The sequence below is a fragment of the Oxyura jamaicensis genome, chromosome 12 (assembly GCF_011077185.1).
Source record: "Oxyura jamaicensis isolate SHBP4307 breed ruddy duck chromosome 12, BPBGC_Ojam_1.0, whole genome shotgun sequence".
Taxonomy (NCBI): Eukaryota; Metazoa; Chordata; class Aves; order Anseriformes; family Anatidae; genus Oxyura; species Oxyura jamaicensis.
In genome coordinates, this window is record NC_048904.1 from 18,622,399 (window position 1) to 18,631,448 (window position 9,050).

The window sequence follows — 9,050 nt, forward strand, 5'->3', positions numbered from 1 at the left end:
CAGCCAGGGCCTTCCTCTGCCCCTGCCCACAGCTAGTGGGGCAGGGTGAGACACAGCCCCTTCTGTCAATCTCTGAATGCTTAGGGACTGGAAGGGGGACAAAACTGCTTGTGGAGAGCAGACTAATAATTTCATGATAAAGCAGGTTTCTGCTAGGCAGGGTTGGTGTTTTTTTTTTTTTTTTTTTATGACAGGCTTAATGGCTTGCAGGAACACCAGTGTACACCTGCGGTGCCAGAAAGAGCTCGGAGCGCATGGTGGGATTCCAAGGCCTGGGCTGAGAGCTAGGCCGGGGCTGTGGCCCCTGTGTCTGGAGACCACATTGGATGAGTGAACGCGTCAGGAAAACATTCAGTTTTACAGCTACCCCCTTCTAGCTCACAAGTGAGCCCTGTTAATTGAAACTTCATAGAAAGGAGAGGGTGCAGCAGTATCAGTTTCTGGCTCAAGTGTGTGTGTCTGATGGAGGGAGGGCGCAGGCAGTTCTGCCTCTCCTTAGCCAAGCTCAGAGCTCATGCTCTACCAACAATCCATTTTTTGACCATAATAGGTGAACATATTAGTTATTTTAATTGCTGTGTGTGCATACAGTAAATGTTAACCTTTTGAAAACTAGACAATTTCGGCATGAAGTTTCAAATAAGGAGAGATGTGGTGTACCTAACAACAAGTTACAGCAGTGTGCATCACAAAAGTAGTGCAAGTCTTAAGTCCTTAAAATGGTGAAAATTTACCTTATATTCCTTCACTAATGTTGGATAAAACCTATATTTTTATCTAGTTATAGTTGCATATATTATAGTTTCTTGGAAATTACGGTTGACCTAAGTTTACCGTCCCCCCCTGTCCCCCCCCCCAAAAAAAACCACAACAACCCAAAAAAAAAAACACTAAATGAAATCTTTTGTACAGTGCAAAAGAACGGTTGGAAGGGAGCTCTGGACAGGCTGTGAGAAATTAGAGATATTCCATTTGTGTTACAGCATCAGTGGGGTTTGCAGCGGGCTTTCAGGTCAATCTGCTAATGTCAGCATCAGCAAGTTTCTGTTGGCTCCCTTCCTGCCACAGATAAGGAGAATTCTGAGTACTCAGCAGGCATCTTCATCCTTCTGCTGCTGGTCACTCAAATAGCTTGTGAGCTTTATAAGACGGGAGCTGTATATAAGCTCTTTCAGAAGTCAAGTGCTGGGGAGCTGGGGATCAATTCTAGAACAGAGGTTCTAGAAAGATCCAAATGGTGGATGGAAGGCTTTAGTTCTGTTTTCCTTATGTAAACCTTACACTGCTGCAGGCAAAGGCTTGTGTTTTTCCATGCCTAAAACAAATGCTACTGACAAATAAAGTCTAATGGATTTTGATGTTAAAAGCTCTAGGATACAAACTTTTCTATTCCTCAGTTTTCCTTCTCCTTGTCACAGCTTGAAGTGTTTTCTCAGTCATCAGGAGGTGATCCCACTGGGAACAGATACTTGTTAAAGTGTTAATCTTGTGACTGTGACTTCTCTGAGGTGTTATTAACCATCCATATGTCATTTACCTTATTCTTATCAAAGCTCAGTGCACAGTGTCTGACATGCTGCAGTTCTGTGGTGAAAGCTGTTATTACCAAAATCATATTTATGAGTGTTGTAGAATAAAGCGGTACCTTATGAATCTTTTCTGTGTGTCTAGTATTAAGTGGTGACCTGAAATATAGCAGGTCTTGTGTCATTTTTTTTATTATTATTATTTTTTTTTTTTTCTGAGTTCCAGAGTTACCTTGGTCAAAAGAGTCTGTAAACTGCCTAAAATGTCTAGACACTTTAATGTGTATAAAACCCACAGATATTAGTGTTGTGTTACACTGGTTTATATATATAGTGATAAATTGGCCTTATCTATACTTTGAGTTTAGCCTCAAACATAAGTATACTGCTACAAATGTAAAAATATAACTTTGACTTGGTTTATCATCTTGGTTTAACTTTCCTGCCTTTCTCAGGGTGCAAGCCTGTGTGATTCTTAACTCTGGAGAAATTGCATGGTATTTTTTTTTTTTTTTTTTTTTTTTTTTTTTTTTTTCCCCAACACCTTCGTAAGTCCTTTAGTAGATCATCACTGAATCACAGAATTGTAGGGGTTGGAAGGGACCTCAGAAGATCATCGGGTCCAACCCCCCTGCCAAAATAGGTTCCCTAGAGCAAGTTGCCCAGGTAGGCATCCAGACAGGCCTTGAATATCTTCAGAGAACAAGAATCCACAACCTCCCTGGGCAGCCTGTTCCAGTGCTCTGTCACCCTCACCGTGAAGAAGTTCTGTTGCATGTTACTGTGGAAATGCTTGTACTCCATTTTGTGGCCATTGCCCCTTGTCCTGTCCCCACAAACCACTGAAAAGAGGTTGTCCAAATCCCTCTGTCTCCTACGCTTAAGGTATTTGTAAACATTAATAAGATCCCCTCTCAGACTTCTTTTCTCAAGGCTGAACAGACCCAGGTCTCTCAGCCTTTCCTCATAGGGAAGATGCTCCAGGCCCCGTATCATTTTTGTGGCCCTCTGCTGCGCTCTTTCCAGGAGATCCCTGTCTTTTTTGTATTGGGGAGCCCAGAACTGGACACAGTACTCCAGATGAGGCCTGACCAGGCCTGATCATGAGTGAGTCCTGAGTGAGTCACTGTAAAACTGGTAGAAGCTGCTGTTACAGGAATAGCTTTGCCAAATACGTTGTAGGTAGATTATGCTAACTGCCCCTGCTTTTCGTGTTCCAGTTCATGCAGAGTAAATGGTTGTCCACTTCAGGCTTAGCCCTGCTTTTGAAATCTAGTTGGTAAGTCATTGCACATCCTCAGTAGATCTGGCCTAAATTCCTATAAATAAGGATTATTGTTCAAATTATATCTGGTCCAGAACAATTATTTATTGCTGTTTCTTCACTTGGCACAGATTGTGTTCTGAGTTAGCTGATACTCTGCTATCTATCAACATTGCAAAGACTGTCTCATGATTTCTTCTGACTTATTTCAGTGGCCTTGAAAAACAGACTTTGTCCCACAGAATATTTAAAGTTTTTAATCTGCGTTTGAAAGCAAAAAAAACTTGGCTGTAACATGATCGCTGAAACACATTGTTCAACTTGAGACGAAGTGGAGGGAAGGTCTGTGACAACATAAAATTGAAGAGAGAAATTAGCACTGATTTCCCTTGAAGGCACAGCTCACGCCGTGGTAGCAGTCCTAAATTAGTCACTATAGAGCAGCATGTGGCAGTGGCTATAAACAACTACTGGAAACACTTCCAACACTTTACATATGAAATTCATCATACTTTTTGTATACCTAGCTGGACATCGGAATTATTGTGATAGCTGAGAAGCAGTTTGCTTTGGGAGGCAGGAGAAAGGTTATGAAAAGCTGTGGTATAACTTAAATATACGAAGTAATAATTATTTCATTTTACTTGTATATGAAAATGATTTACTAGCACATCTTCAAGAACAAAAACAAAAATGCTCTGGCCTTTAGAGAACACACTCATCTGTGCTTGCAAACATGATGCTATTTGCCTCATAAGCTCACAATGGAAAGAGAACCTGTTACAAATTCAGTCAATGATCCAACAGGAAATTAAACCTTTTAAAAATGGATGAACCAATGGACCAAGGGTAATGGAAGAAAATGCATAAAATGGCAAGAGTAAGTCATTAACTTGATTTAAATATGATTTTATTTTATTTATTTTATTTTTTGGTAGTGAGGCACCAAGGTCTGACATGATTTCCCTTTTCAGAAATGCAGCAAGATGAGAACTTCCAGAATAAGAACTGAATACTGAAAGGCTATATATATAATATTAATTAGAAATAGAGAACAATGCCATTCTGGGCAGCAGAAAAATATTAGAAAGCATACGCATCTATGAATCTGTTTAATATAAAGTCACCCTTTTCTATGAATTTTGATGATAAAAAGTTTTAGTCTCGTTTTATAACATGTAATTATGTGGAAGGATGTGAAAGACAGAATTCTATACTCTGAATCTGAAGAATTCAGAGCTGGCCAAAAATACATATTGCTTCATTATTCTCACTCACAGACGACACCACTGGAAGTGGATCTACAAAACCTCACTGTCATCTTGCTTTATTGGTGGTGGTGCTCTTATTACAAATAGTATCACATTGTTGAAAGAAAAAAAAGTTTAATTGGTGTTTGTTGACAACGTGACAGATCCTTAACATTAACACATGCACCCCTCCAGAGTGAAGCTCTACTGTGTAGGTGTATGAACACATTTATTTTATTTTCTAATTATTTAATGGAAATTTGTCCATTTGTGGTATTATCGAATCTCAGTGTGTGCTGTATTGCTCTCCTATTGCTTCTATAGCAAACTGAAGTTAGCCAAGCTGAGAAGTGAGGAAAAATTCTGTCAGAGTGTCAAAGATCCTTCTTGTTTTGCTTACCTTTATTCTGCTAAATGGTTAAAAAATAATAACAAAAATAAAAGAGCTTTCAGCTACCAAATCCCAGTATTTTTTTCAGATTATTGCTGCAAAGTTTGCTTTGTGGTACTGTATTAATTAATCCCAACCACGAGTAGTTAAGACTGATATTGCTTATAACATTAACATAAATTCATGAAGCTTTCAAAGTTTTTATTTTTATTTTTAAGTTGCTTATTAAGTCCTCATCCCCCCAATCTTACAGGTTTAAAAAATCATAGTTTTATTTTAAATGACAGATGAGATCTGATCATGAACCATAACTGCAGTGAGTGAGGCTCTCATAAAACTCAGAACTTGATGTATAACATATTCAAGTAATATCAGAGGCATTGCCAATTGTCCATCATCTTAAGATCAGTGTGGGTGGATGAGGGAACCCTATTCCACCTAAATAATTCCCAGGAGCCTTGAATCCATGACATCTATGTTTTGTGTTTGTCTCCTCTCTGCCCCTTTTTCTCTGTCCATATGCATACTGCCTCTTTTCCTTCTCCATCAAAAGGCTTGCCTAATTGCATTTTTAGGGAGGTAGAAACGCAAGAAAGGAGCTACACCGTCATCTGTCTGCCTTTGAGGGGAGTGGACCTGTCCACAGGAGCAGGAAAATTGAAATAATTCCTGGGATCCAGAAGAGCAACTAGAGCAACTATGGGGGGGATGAAGATAGTAAAAAATAAAAAATAAAAAATAAAAAAATTCCTAAGTTGCAATTAATGGCTAGTGGAGGTGGAAGAAAAGCTTATTTTGAGTATGTTCTCTGTATATGTTCTTGGCACTTATATCGTCAATGTATTGTGGAGAAAACATCTGTATTAGTGTAGCATTCAAATTTTTTTAGCATATCCCCAAAGTATAAAGAAAATGTTTCTAATAATTAAAACATCCACTAGAGGGAGGCTTTTTAGCTGCCTCTTTGTCACTAATGTAGTATTTGAAATCACTTATGAAGAGCAGTAATAGTAGGGTCGTCTGAGTGAAAAGGGAATCTGTTAGTTGCTTGGAAGTTTAATCCCAAGGTCACGTCCTGCTCAGGAGGTTTTACATCATGTGCCGTATGTAGAGCCATACACATGATCGGGTCCGTTGATGGTATTGCCAATAGGATTACACTGTAAATGAGATAGAGTGATGCATTTTCAAAGCAATAAACAGAAGGATGCAGACAAATCCTATTAACAAATAACAGGATTTGTGCTTGCATTGTACCTCCTACTCACCACCTTGAAAATTTACCCCATGTGGGCTGAATCGCTGTTCTGCATAAAATCAAATAAATTATAGTCCATTTAAAAATAAGCTGAAAACCCCCATCGGATTCCACTGAAGTGTGAATAATGATTCAACAGTCATCAGCTCTGGTTGCCATCAGAAACAAGATTTCATAGATCTATAAAGCGTAGAGATGTCAGAAATGCCACAAGCAACATTAATTTTGCAAAATGATAACCAAAATGGGATCTTGTTTTCTGTGCCGGGTCTCTATTTTTTCAGCTCCTATGGTTTCTGAACAGATCAACAGAAGCAGCTGTCTGAATTCAACAGTACAACCAAACACAGTTTTAAGTAGCCTAAAGGCTCAATCTGATTGACTGCATTATGGATATCCACCCTTTGTTAATAGTCATAAATGATTTGTTTCTTTTGGAGAAAGCCAAGAAGAAATACAAATAAAGGAAGTGTATCTGAACTGACTCTGAATCATAAGTCACTTCATATCCTAGTCTAATGTTACACAAAAAAGACCATGCTTAAAAATGCCTGCTCTGAATATTTGCAGGGTGTAGTATTTTAAAAGTCCTAGCATGTCATTTTAGGGGAGCTGCGTGTAAATTATCAGGAACATAGAAAATGGTTGTTCTATAAAAAAAAAAAAAAAAAAAAAAAAAAAAAGGCAAGCTAGGAGCTGGGTCTGATCCTAAGAACTGACTTATTAAATTTAAAGCAGAAATCTCAATTTTCTACATCTTAATTTTTGTATGATCACTATAAATTACCATGGAACAAGCAGGTCACTGGCTGATTCATGCATGAAGACAAAGTACTGTATGACACGTTGTCAAGAATAAAAAAGGTTGACAAACATTGGGAGTTATAAATTTGAAACAGGATATAAATTGTCAGAAATGAAATGGAAATAAGACCGTTTCTCTGCATTCTGTGACAGCTATAGCTTTCAGGAAAGCATTGTGTTTAGATCTGCATAATGGCTGGAGGAATGTAGAGTGTAACTAGTAAAAGAATGTGATGAACTGCTTGGAAGGTTTCTGCAGAAGTGTTTGGATAGGGAGAAAGAATGGTCTGGAGTAAAGAATAACCCATTGAGCTCTCTTCTCTCTATTTAATAAACACCTTTGTAGAAGAAGTATGCTTTGAAGTTACGTTTTTACATTTGAATACAAATGTCTTTCTTTACGTTTTCTATCCCTCTAATAACATTGGATATATGTTTGATGTAGGCTTCTGAGAGGGCTTGGAGAGAAATATAACTATCCAGACTTCCCTTTCACTTTAATAGTTAAAAAAAGGTTTCATCTTAAAAATAGGATTCATCTTCTCTGGGTGTGCATAGATAGCCCTGTAATAAATTTAAGACATTTAATCTATCAAAACCTTATTATTAGGGCTACAAGTAAATGACTTCCTTCATCAAATACAGTAACGAACTGAGAGTGAAGAAGTTAGGATACAATTTTATTTCATTTGCTTTACTTAATTTCCATTACTTTCATACATGTTTTTTTTTTTTAATTTTTATTTTTATTTTTTATTTATTTTTCTTTTCCTTCAGTTATGTGATGATATGAACAGCCATGTCTGGGTATGGAATATAGACTGAAGTAACTGGTTACCTGTGTAAAATGGCGTATTTAGAAGTAAGGCATGATGTTGCATGCATATCCATTTTGTTGTGTATCTGGACTCTAATATTGCCTGGATAGTGTTTAAGTCTGAAAAACAACTTGTTAATGTTATGTTCATGTAAAGCCATGTCTCAGTATCACTGATCCAGATCCTGTGTAAAATCACTTCTTGTGGAATCCATGAAATACTTCCAAACAATTCTTACTTGTCTTACCTACTAAAATATGAACAAGTCTTCTCTGTTCTGATGACAACTTTTAATGGTATGCTTTTAATGGTATGCTTTTAAAGACTCCTGATCTGTGCACCTGTCCTTGTAGTTTTGAGAGATAAATTACATAACAAAGTCTAGCAAAGGACTCATTTTTAAATGAAATGTGAACTTAGGAAATTCAGGTAGGTTGACAATATTGAAAGACATCTAGGCTTTCAGTTGTTAATGACACTCTTGACTACCTTTTGTCATTGAATGTCCAGTTGGAATACTGAGAGTCTTCCTTTCTGTCATTTTCTGTGACTGTTCAATAGCAATTCAGAAAAAGATCCTATCCAGTAACTTGGAAAAACTAATTTATGTGGATTCATTAGAAGATTGTCAAAAATGTAAACATTATTCATGAATTTTAGCTTTTGTCCATGATTACTTTAGATGAGCAGTCTTTCAATATGTTATAAGAAATAAATCCTTTTAAAGACTTAAACCAGTGCTCTTCAGATCCCAAATTATTAATTCTCCCACTTAAGGGAATAGAGATTTTGTTAAGCTAGTATGAATGCCATAGATAAAATATTAACATTTCCTTTTGCATAATTGCATGACCAGGTGAAAAGCTTGTATATATATTTTATTTACATAAATTGTTTAGGAATCTGTACATTGCATTTTTAAGGAGAAAAAAGACAACAACAACAAAAAAAACAAAGCAACAAACAAATGAAAGCTGCAGTGGTGTCTTGCACAGAATGAATTCTACTTTGCATTTTGAAAGTGCTGTAAATCACTGGCACTATGTAGTCAGAGTTTATGATTTCCATCAAAGAATATGAGGGACATATTTCACTGTGTTTCAACCATTATTCTGCACATACTTGAAAAGAGAAACTCAAACAAAGCTCTCATTAGGAAACATTGACATAAGACTAGCAGGGAATTCATTTACTCGCACATGGTGATACAACAGAGAAGTATTACACTGCCTCAGTGGGTGGAGGGGTTGGAGAGGAGATGTGCATCTAGACGTGTACTTTTTTGTACAGCTCTTCCAAGGTTCATGTTTGTTCTTATTTCTGGCAGCTTGAAAGCAAATGAAAATTTGTAAGTGAAGAGTCAGGGAGCAGGGAGGGCAGGCTGCTCCTGCTGCAGCAGGAACCGGGTACCACGTGCAGTGCCATGGCAGGCACCCGTGGCACCCATGTGGCCCAGCCCCAGCCGTGCCAGCGGGGGGGCAACCAAAAGTCCAGACCCTGAAATGGGTCCGTAGTGATGAGGCAGCAATTCAAGTCAGGGTCACATCCAGTGATGATGATGAGTGTCAGACGCAGTTCCGTGCTCACAGTGACAAGTGAAGGTCAAGCTGGGACATCACTGCCTGGGTTGGGGTCTGCACCAACAAGGTCCACAGCCCAGACACAGGCATGGCTGTGATGGAGCTGCAGGTGGGGTCTGTAATGGTACGGCTCAGGCTGGGGCTGGGAACTTGGGTCTG